This window comes from Trachurus japonicus, chromosome 4, assembly GCF_045865225.1.
Source record: "Trachurus japonicus isolate A0001 chromosome 4, Traja_1.0".
Classification (NCBI taxonomy): domain Eukaryota; kingdom Metazoa; phylum Chordata; class Actinopteri; order Carangiformes; family Carangidae; genus Trachurus; species Trachurus japonicus.
The window spans coordinates 34,073,107-34,085,172 of NC_140910.1; the positions used below are offsets into that span (position 1 = coordinate 34,073,107).

A 12,066-nucleotide genomic window follows, 5' to 3' on the forward strand; every position below is an offset into this window, starting at 1 on the left:
TTGTTTTTTTGTTTTTTTGGAACAATTAAAAAAATATATTGGAATGAATGTGGTTTTGAAAATGTAGTAGGCTATAATAATAAAATCAATTAAATGTTTAAGAAATTATAAGATTAAATCAGTCATGTGTGATGACACAATGACGTAGCCTACGCTGGGGGTCAAAGGCAAGATGATGGTACTCATAAAAACGCACGTTAACACTGCTCTCTCATATTAACAGGGCTATGCACACTCAGTGTTGTGTGGTAAAGAACTGCTGGATGTTGCAACACATTTGTAGTGATATTTTGAGCATTATATAGTTAGAAGAACTGCCCCAATTAGCTACTTCACTGGTTAACTGCAGTAGCACAGCTAGCAGCTATAGCTAGCAGGAGGAGAGCTACGTCTGGGCTGCACATGATCTTTCTCTGATTTTTTTTCCTATGGTCGCACTCTGGGACATAGAGCTGTAGGGCGTTACTTAGAAAATGACCGGACTTCTCCTTTAAAATCAATAATGAATAGTTTTGTTTAGTCCGGCTCATGGGAAATGAAGTTTTTAATTACAAAGAACTACAAATATTCTTATTATTGTATGGTCGCTTCAGAAATAGTTTAACTGCCTTAAAACACTTCATTTATGTCATCTATATCATGATGTCATCTTTTATTTGTATTATGTGCAGGAGGTAGGAACTAAGTTCAGGCCTGTGTTGCAGGGGGACACTGTAAGTCTGTTGCACACTAGGTTGAAGTTTAAAAATGTGACTCAGCGCTTATGAATATTAATATTAATATTCCTGCTCTTTGTGCAGCCACACAGGCTTTTATTTATTCACTTCAAGTGTTGTTAAGTTGTGTGTTGTGTATGTGTATGTGTATGTGTGTGTTTAATCACTCTATTGACAAATAGTTATGAATCATTTCATAACATTGGAGTTACTTCCTGTTTGTATTTCACAATAAAAGCCTCTGAGTCACTGGGTGAAACAGTTTGCAGTGGTGTAGTCAACAAACCGTCTTCTTCCTCCTGAAGCTGTGACCCACTGCACTTCTTCTTCTTCTTCTCTTTATTCATACCTGCACAGGTGTGTGTGTGGTGCGTTCACTGTCCCGTCTGTGTGTCTGTAAATCCGAGGCTCCGTCCGCCTGTCTGGTCCTGTGTGATGATGATGATGATGATGTGGAGCTGCTGCACCCAAAACCACCAGCAACGGCTCAGAGTTCAGCTCCAACCACCGCAGCTCAAATATGGGTTTTTGTTTCCCAGAATACACACACACACACACACACACACACACACACACACACACACACACACACACACACACACACACACACACACACACAGACACGCACACACACACAGACCACACCCTCCTGTTTGTAGAAGCACTGAGGAGGAATTTCCATGTCCGTTGATCCAGACCTCTGAGCTGCCTGAGTGTGTGTGTGTGTGTGTGTGTGTGTGTGTGTGTGTGTGTGTGTGTGTGTGTGTGTGTGTGTGTGTGTGTGTGTGTGAGGACATTCACACACACACACACACACACTGGATAAGACGCCAGTGTCTGTGTGTGTGTGTGTGTGTGTGTGCAGCAGCAGCAGTGATGGCAAATACAATACAAATACTTCATTACTGTACTTGAGTAGAATTTTCAGGTACTTTGTAGGCCTACTTTTAGAAGTATTCATTTTTCTGACAACATTTTCCTTTTACTCAGTACATTTTCAACACAAATATCGGTACTTTCTACTCCGTACATTTCCCAAAAAGGCTTGTTACTTTTTTTTATCAGGGTTTCCGCGGCAAAATAAACTTCCAGCTGGACTGGAGCTGAGGCGTCATCGTTCCTCCTCAGCGCGGTCGGGGTCGAGGTCGTCATATCACGCTGCCGGGTCGTCTCACTCTCTTTTTTCTCATTTGTACAATACAAACACCTACGATTGACTATAGTGAACTACTTTAGGATACATCTTGTGTCTGGCAGGTAAACTTAAAGGGACAACGAGGAGTTTTGTTAAAGCAAAGTGTTTTCTCACTACATTTATGAGCCTCCGCACCGTGAAATTCTTTGACCGGCGCAAGACAGACTCATGTTTTCATTCATCAAGAATTAAAGTCAGAGGTTGGAAGACGATCACATACCGTCGTAGTTCCCACCATAAACGGAGATTCATACGGCGGCGTTATTCTCATGACTCGCCACGAAACCGAAAGTAAAGAAACGCTGGTCGGCTCGCCCAGCATTTCCACCACCATTAATAATAACAAAATAACCATAGAGACAAAACCATAGATTTATCTAAAATGGACCATTAACAAGTGGTAACGTAGATTCATCCACATTAATATGAAACTTTTTTATAACCAAATAGAAACTCCTCGTTGTCCCTTTAATGTTTGTTCAGACAATAACATTGATGAAATGGATTCCAGATGAATTATGGTGTGGTTATTAACATTGCAGTGAATCATGCAATACAAATAATTTTTATACTTTTAGTAATACTTTTGAGTAAATTTCAGAGCCTGCACTGCAAAAACTCAAAATCTTACCAAGAATATTTGTCTTATTTCTAGTTAAAATGTAATTTCTAGTCAAAACAAATCCAATTATACTAAAAATAAGACTCATCACATAAAAAGTAGCTTGTTTTTAGACACTTTTTAACTTATTTTCACTTGAAATAAGTAGAAAAATCTGATAGTGGAACAAGTTTTTCTTTCTTATTACGAGCACAAAAAACTTGCTTTCACTGGCAGATTTTTCTACTTATTTCAAGTGAAAATTAGTTTGAAACAAGTGAAAATGATCTAAAAACAAGTTAATTTTTAGGTGATGAGTCTTATTTTAAGTGGAAAGAGATTAGTTTTGACTAGAAATGAGACATTTTGACAAGAAATAAGACAAATATTCTTGGAAAGATTTTGAGTTTTTACAGTGTGTACTTTTTACTTTTACTTGAGTAGATATTTGGATCAGTACTTTCACTTTTACCAAAGTCGTTTTTTACACATGTACTTGTATTTTTTACTTCTACTCTAGTAAAGAAGCTGGTACTTTTGCAGTAGCAGCTCCATGTGTGTGTGTTGTGCTGCTGGTGGAGGAGATTAGTGTCTGAGTTCCTGAGTTCAGACCTTGTTCTACCTGCTCCAACATGTCACACACACCTGGAGGGAGGGAGGGAGGGGGGGGGGGGGCATGCATGCATTAACACACACACACACACACACACACACACACACACACACACACACACACACACACACACACACACACACACACACACAAACTCGCATATTCAGGTGTGCTCCTCCCTGACTCCTTCACAAAACACCAGAGGCTAAATAGTCAATTGACATTTCAGTGAGTGTGTGAGTGTTTTACAGGCAACGGCAGGAAGACACACACACACACACACACACACACACACACACACACATGCACACACACTGACTCACAAACACACACAAACGCACACACACACTCTCTGACTGACTGGCTGACTCACACACACCTAGTGATGTGTGTTTTGGAGCATGCTGAAACAGATCAGTCTTTCATGCTGAACCAGGCAGTGTTTGTGCGTCTGTGTGTGTGTCTCTGTGTGTGTGTGTGTGTGTGTGTGTGTGTGTGTAGGAGAGAGAGAGAGTACCTTTGCTCCCCACTGGTGTTTACCTCTCTCTCTCTCTCTCTCTGCCACGTCGTGCCGGCTCTTCTCTCCTCTCTCTCCTCTGGGAGCTTCAGCTTCACCGAGTCGAGTCGAGCTGCTTCACCGTGGTCACTCTGCTCTGCTCCGGTCTGGTCTGAGCAGCCGGGACTCGGCCAATCACAGCGCAGAGATATCTAGTTGTTGTAGTTGTTGTAGTTGTTGAGACACAGACAGATGTTGTAGAGGAGTTGGACTCACCTGAGCTGAGGAGGAAACACATCTGGAGCAGCTGAGATGAGTGGGTTCCTCTACAGAGGGAGGTAAGAAAGACCGATGAGTCATGATGGGGTCGCTTCTGGTGAATGTGTGTGTCTGTGTGTGTGTGTAGTGTGGTCGCCTTTGTGCATGTGTGTGTGTTTATGTGTGGGAGTTGCATTCATGGATATAATGTGAATAGAAAAGCGTGTCCTCTGCAGAGCTGCTGCTCAAAATCTTCCCAAGAATATACAGTATTTGTCTTATTTCTTGTCAAAATGTCTCATTTCTAGTCAAAAGTATAGGTTCTCTTTCCACTCATCACCTAAAAATGAACTTGTTTTTAGATCATTTTCACTTGTTTCAAACTCATTTTCACTTGAAATAAGTAGAAAAATCTGCCAGTGAAAGCAAGAACTTGCTCCACTATCAGATTTTTCTACTTATTTCAAGTGAAAATCTGCTTGAAAGAAGTAAAAAGTGTCTAAAAACAAGCTGCTTTTATGTGATGAGTCTTATTTTAGGTATAATTAGGTTTGTTTTGACTAAAAATGACATTTTGACTAGAAACAAGACAAATATTATTGGTAAAATCTGGAGTTTTTGCAGTGTTTAAACGGCTACAGTCGACGGGACCTTTGTGCCACAGTTACATAAGAAGAAGCTGAGAGGAGGAGGATGTGCCCTTTCAAAGTAAAAGCACTGAATTCTCTGTGTTTGGAATGGAAACCCTCTGTCAGTCAGACACAACACAACACAACACCGGCTCAGCAGCGTTAGAGCAGAACACACAGCGTTGAGCGCAGTGTAAACTCAACCCCGAGCGTCTGAACAAACTGGCTGGTTTGTTTTCACTGAACCGACAGAATCTACAAAGTCCTGTAGATGTGAAGCTGGACCTCAGTCAGACCAGGTTCAGACCTGCACTGCAAAAACTCAAAATCTTTCCAAGAATATTTGTCTTATTTCTTGTCAAAATGTCTCATTTCTATTCAAACTAATCTCTTTCCACTTAAAATAAGACTCATCACCTAAAAATTAACTTGTTTTTAGATCATTTTCATTTGTTTCAAACATATTTTCACTTGTAATAAGTAGAAAAATCTGCCAGTGAAAGCAAGTTTTTTGTGCTTGTAATAAGAAAGAAAAACTTGCTCCACTATCAGATTATTTTAAGTGAAAATCTGCTTGAAAGAAGGAAAAAGTGTCTAAAAACAAGCTGCTTTTTAATGTAATGAGTCTTATTTTAAGTAGAATGAGATTTGTTTTGACTAGAAATGACATTTTGACTAAAAATAAGACAAATATTCTTGGTAAGATATTAGATTTTTTGCAGTGTGGTTCCTTTGAGCCTCCTCTGGTCCTCTGGTTGAATCTGAACCAAATGTCCAAATGTTTTCATTCAGAAATCTGGTTTTGTTTCCTGCAACAGCCTGAAAATAACACAATGCTGGATCTTTTATCACTATTTTCATTGTATTTCTAGCATCTCTCCTCTCCTTTCCTCTCCTCTCTTCACTTCCCTGGGGTGATGATGGGTGTCACAACTGAAATGGTTTCAAAACAGGACCCTGACTAGACTGTTTGACGAGGCCTGTTCTGTTCTCATGTTAATGAACTCTATCGACCATAAAAGTAGCTACAGAAGAAAGAGCAAAAAGTTGTGGTGATGAGTTGAAGTGAAGCTGTTGTGGAGGAATTACTTTATGAACAGATCAGATCCATTTTGAATGTGAAGTTTAAGCTTTAATGTCTGTTCTACTAGCATTAGCATTAGCTTCAGCAGTTGTTGCCAAAGCAACGGTCTTGTTGACTGGGAGACGTGTCAGAGCCAATATGACGATGATGATGATTTAACGGGAGAGATTCAGACCGACAGTAGTCCACCGTTGTTGTTGCACTGCAAAAACTCAAAATCTTACCAAGAACATTTGTCCTATTTCTAGTCAAAATGTCATTTCTAGTCAAAACAAATCTCATTCTACTTAAAATAACACTCAACACATTCTAAAAGCAGCTTTTTACTTTTTTCAAGCAGATTTTCACTTGAAATAGCCTAAGTAGAATAATCTGATAGTGGAGCAAGTTTTTCGTTCTTATTAGGCTACAAGCACAAAAAACTTGCTTTCACTGGCAGATTTTTCTACTTATTTCAAACGAAAATTAGTTTGAAACAAGTGAAAATGATCTAAAAACAAGTTAATTTTTAGGCGATGAGTCTAATTTTGAGTGGAAAGAGTTTAGTTTTGACTAGAAATGAGACATTTTGACAAGAAATAAGACAAATATTATTGGAAAGATTTTGAGTTTTTGCAGTGTGTATGACATCATTGTTTCACTAAAGATCCATTTTGTGCGTCTACATGAAAACTCTGGGGCGGTGTTTTCAGATTTAGCCTCTCTGGGACCTGTTTCCCAAAAAATACAGTTTTCATCCCCCGAAAAACTGGTCAAAATGCTAAAAAAAAAAAACGTTTACAGATTCATTTAAATCCATGTGGACGGGCTCTTAAAGCTAGCATGCTAACAGCTAGCATGCTAACAGTCATAGGCTACGTTTACATGCAGAGCTTCATCCAGCTATGCTCACAATTAGATTCTGGTGTCTAATCGACTTCTGTCCTTGTTCCAGTTTACATGCAACTGAGAAAACAGCCAGATGGTTAATCGTACAGCTTTGATCATCTTGTACGTAATGTGCACGTTACTTATTGTGCTGATACGGTGCACGCTGCATCCCTCGTGGTCATGGTGATTTGGAGAGTCAGACAAGAATGTAACGCTACAACAACAGCTTCTTCTTGGATCTTCTTGGATGTTTTTGGGTGTTGTGTGGAGCAGCACACATGTGTTGTCCAGTTAAACTCCGATTAAGGCGTATACATGACGGAGAAAGATGAATTCCAATCACATTATCTGGGTCTTAATCAGATAAGGAGTTCTCAGTTGTCCAGTTAGAGTCGGATTAAGGCAATAACTGGGTTTTCTCCAGTGTCATGTAAACGTAGTGAGAGAGTGCTGAAGGAGCAGCTGCTGCAGGTCAATTACAACCTCTTGTCATGTTAAATGTGACCGTGGCTGCAGCTCCATGAGGCCTCCTGCTGAGAGGAGGAAGCTTTAATAAAGGAGCAGTCAGTCAGGTTACAGTAGATTACTGTAGGACTCAAACAGGAGCGAGTGGTTCATTAGTGAAGAAGATCCTGCAGAAGGAAACCTGCATGTCTGCACTGCAAAAACTCAAAATCTTACCAAGAATATTTGTCTTATTTCTAGTCAAAATGTCATTTCTAGTCAAAACAAATCTCATTCTACTTAAAATAAGACTCATCACATTAAAAAGTAGCTTGTTTTTAGACACTTTTTACTTCTTTCAAGCAGATTAACTTGAAATCATCTGATAGTGGAGCAAGTTTTTCTTTCTTATTACAAGCACAAAAAACTTGCTTTCACTGGCAGATTTTTCTACTTATTTCAAGTAAAATTTTGTTTGAAACAAGTGAAAATTAGAAACAAGATAATTTTTAGGTGATGAGTCTTATTTTAAGTGGAAAGAGATTAGTTTTGACCAGAAATGAGACATTTTGACAAGAAATAAGACAGATATTCTTGGAAAGATTTTGAGTTTTTGCAGTGTGTGATGCTCTTAAACACAACGCTGGTTGGAGAGCTTGGAGGATGATTATCTCCTGGGAGTTTTCTTTTACGTAACATCTCTACAGTTTCTTATTTTATCATTATTAGTTTATTATGTCAAGGACAATCCCAGTTAATCAACTGTATCAATATCAGTAGCCTACTGTAAAAAGAGCAGCTTTAGCCAACAGGGCTAATATCCTGCTGTATGATGACAATAGGCACCCTAAGAAAAAAAACAAAAAACAAAGAACAAAAACAATATATTACAGCACCTTGATTAAAAGGAGAGTGTTAGAACAGCTAGGAGACAAGATGAATCAATGAAGATAAGAGAGAACAATGAAACATCAGTACAATCTTCTTCTCTTCTACAGCTACAACAAAATGTAAAAAAAAAAAATGTCCGAGAAAGAAAAACTAAAATCTACAATCTTTGTATTGAAACATTTAAATATTTGCAGCCAGTTTGAAGCAGGAACTGAGGTCCGTTGTGTGTCTGTGGTGCGTTCAGGTGCAGCTTTTGATTTTGTTTTTTTTACCAGTAAACAAACAACATTTTGACTGTTGCTTGTTGTTTTTTTCTGCCAGTTGACAGCTGAAACACCTGAAACACCTGAAGCAGCAGCAGCTGCTCTGTATCTTATTTGATTATTGATTGAACTGATAAAATGAAGGGATGACACCTTGATTAAACAGCTGCTGGCTCTTTGTGCTCGACATGTTGTTGCAGGTGTGTGTGTGTGTGTGTGTGTGTGTGTGTGTGTCCTGTGTGGATCTAAACTTTGCATTGGTAGAAAAGTGGAAACCTGAGTTAGAACAGGCAGCAGCAGGTTTCACTTACCAAGAATATTTGTCTTATTTCTAGTCAAAACAAATCTCATTCTACTTAAAATAAGACTCATCACATTAAAAGCAGCTTGTTTTTAGACACTTTTTACTTCTTTCAAGCAGATTTTCACTTGAAATAAGTAGAAAAATCTGATAGTGGAGCAAGTTTTTCTTTCTTATTACAAGCACAAAAAACTTGCTTTCACTGGCAGATTTTTCTACTTATTTCAAGTGAAAATTTGTTTGAAACAAGTGAAAATATTCCAAGAATATGTTTTGTTTTGTTATTTCTTGTCAAAATGTCTCATTTCTAGTCAAAACTAATCTCTTTCCACTTAAAATGAGACTCATCACCTAAAAATGAACTCGCAAGTTTTTTGTGCTTGTAATAAGGAAGAAAAAACTTGCTTTCACTGGCAGATTTTTCTACTTATTTCAAGTGAAAATCTGCTTGAAACAAGTGAAAATGATCTAAAAACAAGTAAATTTTTAGTTGATGAGTCTTATTTTAAGTGGAAAGAGATTAGTTTGGACTAGAAATGAGACATTTTAACAAGAAATACGACCAATATTCTTGGAAAGATTTTGATTTGTTTTTGCAGTGTTGATGATGACGAACGCCGACACATGAGCAGCACAAATGTTGTTCTCACACAGAACAAACTGATGGTGGTCCTTGTCCCTGCAGCTGCCCCTCCCTCCCCTACCCCCCACCCCCCTCTTTTTACTGCAGCGTCGTCCGTCCACTCAGCTCCTCACAGTCGTCCTGCAGCTGTCACACTGCAAAAACTCAAAATCTTTCTTGTCAAAATGTCTCATTTCTAGTCAAAACTAACCTCTTTTCACTTAAACTAAGACTCATCACCTAAAAATTAACTTGTTTTGAGATAATTTTCACTTGTTTCAAACAACTCTTCACTTGAAATAAGTAGAAAAATCTGTCAGTGAAAGTGAAAGTTTTTTGTGTTTGTAATAAGAAAGAAAAACTTGCTCCACTATCAGATTTTTCTACTTATTTAAAGTGAAAATCTGCTTGAAAGAAGTAAAAAGTGTCTAAAAACAAGCTGCTTTTTAATGTGATGAGTCTTATTTTAGGTAGAATGAGATTTGTTTTGACTAGAAATGACATTTTTGACTTGAAATAAGACAAATATTCTTGGTAAGATGTTGAGTTTTTGCAGCTGTCAGGAGGTTTGGAGCTGAGGCCGGACTCACACTCTCATCACACACACCGACGAGGCTGTAAAACACCGATTCCACTCAGAGCCTTTGATTCCCGTGCTGCGTTCAGGGACGGCGTGTTGGGGGCTGATGATGCTGATGATTACATCCTCATCCTCGCCCCGATGTGAAAGCCTGATCCTTCACTTGAGCTAATAAAGCAGAGCTCTTTTACAGCTCGCTGCCGTCGGCTTTGACTTAATCTCTCTCAATTGATTATTCATGACAGAGTGAGGCGATGTGCTAATGGAGGGAAATCCACAAATCCACAGACCTGATGAGGCTCACAGGCTCAAACACAAGATTTCAAAGCAAAAAAAAAAACAAAGCAGGTTCAGTTCTTTTAATAGTACCTACACTGCAAAAACTCAAAATCTTTCCAAGAATATTTGTCTTATTTCTTGTCAAAATGTCTCATTTCTAGTCAAAACTAATCTCTTTCCACTTAAAATAAGACTCATCACCTAAAAATTAACTTGTTTTTAGATAATTTTCACTTGTTTCAAACAAATTATCACTTGAAATAAGTAGAAAAATCTGCCAGTGAAAGCAAGTTTTTTGTGCTTGTAATAAGAAAGAAAAACTATCAGATTATTTCAAGTAAAAAAATGCTTGAAAGAAGTAAAAAAAAAGTGTCTAAAAACAAGCTGCTTTTTATGTGATTTTACGTATAATGAGATTAGTTTTGACTGAAAATTCGACTAATATTCTTGGAAAGATTTTGAGTTTTTGCAGTGTACAACCCTCAGAGTTAGTATATTATATTAGACTGATGTGTTCATTTTAAAGAGTTAACTCAGCTCCATGTGTCCCTTGTCTCTAGTTCTGGTTAAACCAATGACTAGTAACTAGTTCCAGGGAGAATGGAGCGTCTCTTGGCTGAAAACCAACCTTGTAAGATCAGAGCCTCCGAGCCTTCACATCTCCAAAAACATCGGAGCAAATATCCAAAAAGATCAGTGGTTCTCAAAGTTTTTTTTTACATCAAGGACCCTAAATAGACACAAATTAGACCACGGACCCCCATTAGACAAAATTTTGCAGCAAACACAAGAAATACTTCTACTAGGCTACTAATACCTCTACTCTGACAAGACACAATTTTATAGAAAAAATTGGTAAAATTTCTCAAAAACAATTCTAGAAAGAAGTGGTAAAATTTCTAGAAAAAAAAAAGTTTAAGGGACGGAAGTGACCACAGTAAACAAACGGTGTCTTAGCCTGTCCTACAGTAAAAATGGCACACAAGATAAAAAGAGGAGTAAAGCAATATATTAAGCCGAAATATATATATATATAAACATCAAAGATGTTCAATCAAACCCACATAGTTTGAAACAACGTTCAAAACACACACAGCTCACAACTAAGCATATAAAGCCCGCTAGCTTAATGCTAACGTGTAATGTAAAACACCATAGACGGGCTAACAGAAATTAGCATCTGCTATCGCCAATTCGCGGCAACCGAGCCACAGCAGTAAGCTGCTAAAAACTGTTTTAATTTAGGCTTTAGCGCTGTTAACACGTGGCTGGTTAAATTGTTTTTGGGAGATTAATGTTGGTCTCATTGATGAAATTTAACAACTGTGGCAGTGACATTAGTTTGTTTGAATGAAAAGTGATTGAATTTTTTGAGTGAAAGTGATCGTGGCGGTGTGTTCCTGGCTTTACCTGCCAAGGGACTACGAATGCAAATTAGCAAGTTGCTAACTCTGATGCATTTACATTTGTGCACACGTACGAATGTTCATTAGTGTGTGTTGTCCCTTTTAAATAAAACTTTAAAAAGCTGCATATTATATATATTCCTACAGCAGGAATTAAAACAGTTTTTAGTGCATGCCGCCCGTTGATGATGCAATAACGCAGTGATGATTCTCAACCAATCAGTGCTCTGCTGCAGTGTGTACAACAAGTCACCTTTTAGTTCCTCATTAACGGAAGCCCTGAGCGGACAAACATTCACACATTTCATCTATTATTCATTGATTTATTTATTATTTCTCTGAGATCTCCAGAATGACAGATGGTCGTGAGGTTTCTGTCACGGTGTTTTGTTCGCTATCTCTCTGTCGTCACCCAGTATCCATGGTAACCATCCAGTATCCAACTCTATATTTTAGCAGAGGGAGCAGATTATAGCAAAATGATCCAGTTAAGTCATCTACGACCAACATGAACGTCTCAGTCTGTGATCCACTGATCAATCCTTTCCTCCTCTGATGTTGCCACGGTGATTGATGCCTCCTTCATCTCTAATCAGTGATGCTGTTATCTCCAGAGAGAAGGGAGGAAGTAACATGAATGAATGAATGAGTGAATGAATGAAGGCTGAGGTCATGTCTGAACATTATACACGTCTTCCTGTCGGCGAGGGTCGATGTGTGGTGTCGTGTTTCTAACCTCACGTCACCCGTCCTTCATGACCGGATTAAAAAAAACAATTTAAAAAAACAAATGCATCAGTTTATTATCCAACGTGTTT

The 12,066-nt window shown here is 38.3% G+C and overlaps 1 protein-coding gene and 1 long non-coding RNA gene across 2 annotated transcripts in view; both read left to right on the top strand.

Moving 5' to 3' along the window:
- Window positions 1–12,066, top strand: part of LOC146989309 (uncharacterized) — a 311,632-nt gene that overhangs the window by 182,897 nt on the left and 116,669 nt on the right. The gene's annotated exons all lie outside the window — the stretch shown is intronic.
- Window positions 3,861–12,066, top strand: part of LOC146989316 (uncharacterized) — a 19,429-nt gene continuing 11,223 nt past the window's right edge. The window contains exon 1 of the long non-coding RNA XR_015035749.1: window positions 3,861–3,959. This is a non-coding gene — a long non-coding RNA (uncharacterized LOC146989316). The remainder of the gene's footprint in view (window positions 3,960–12,066) is intronic.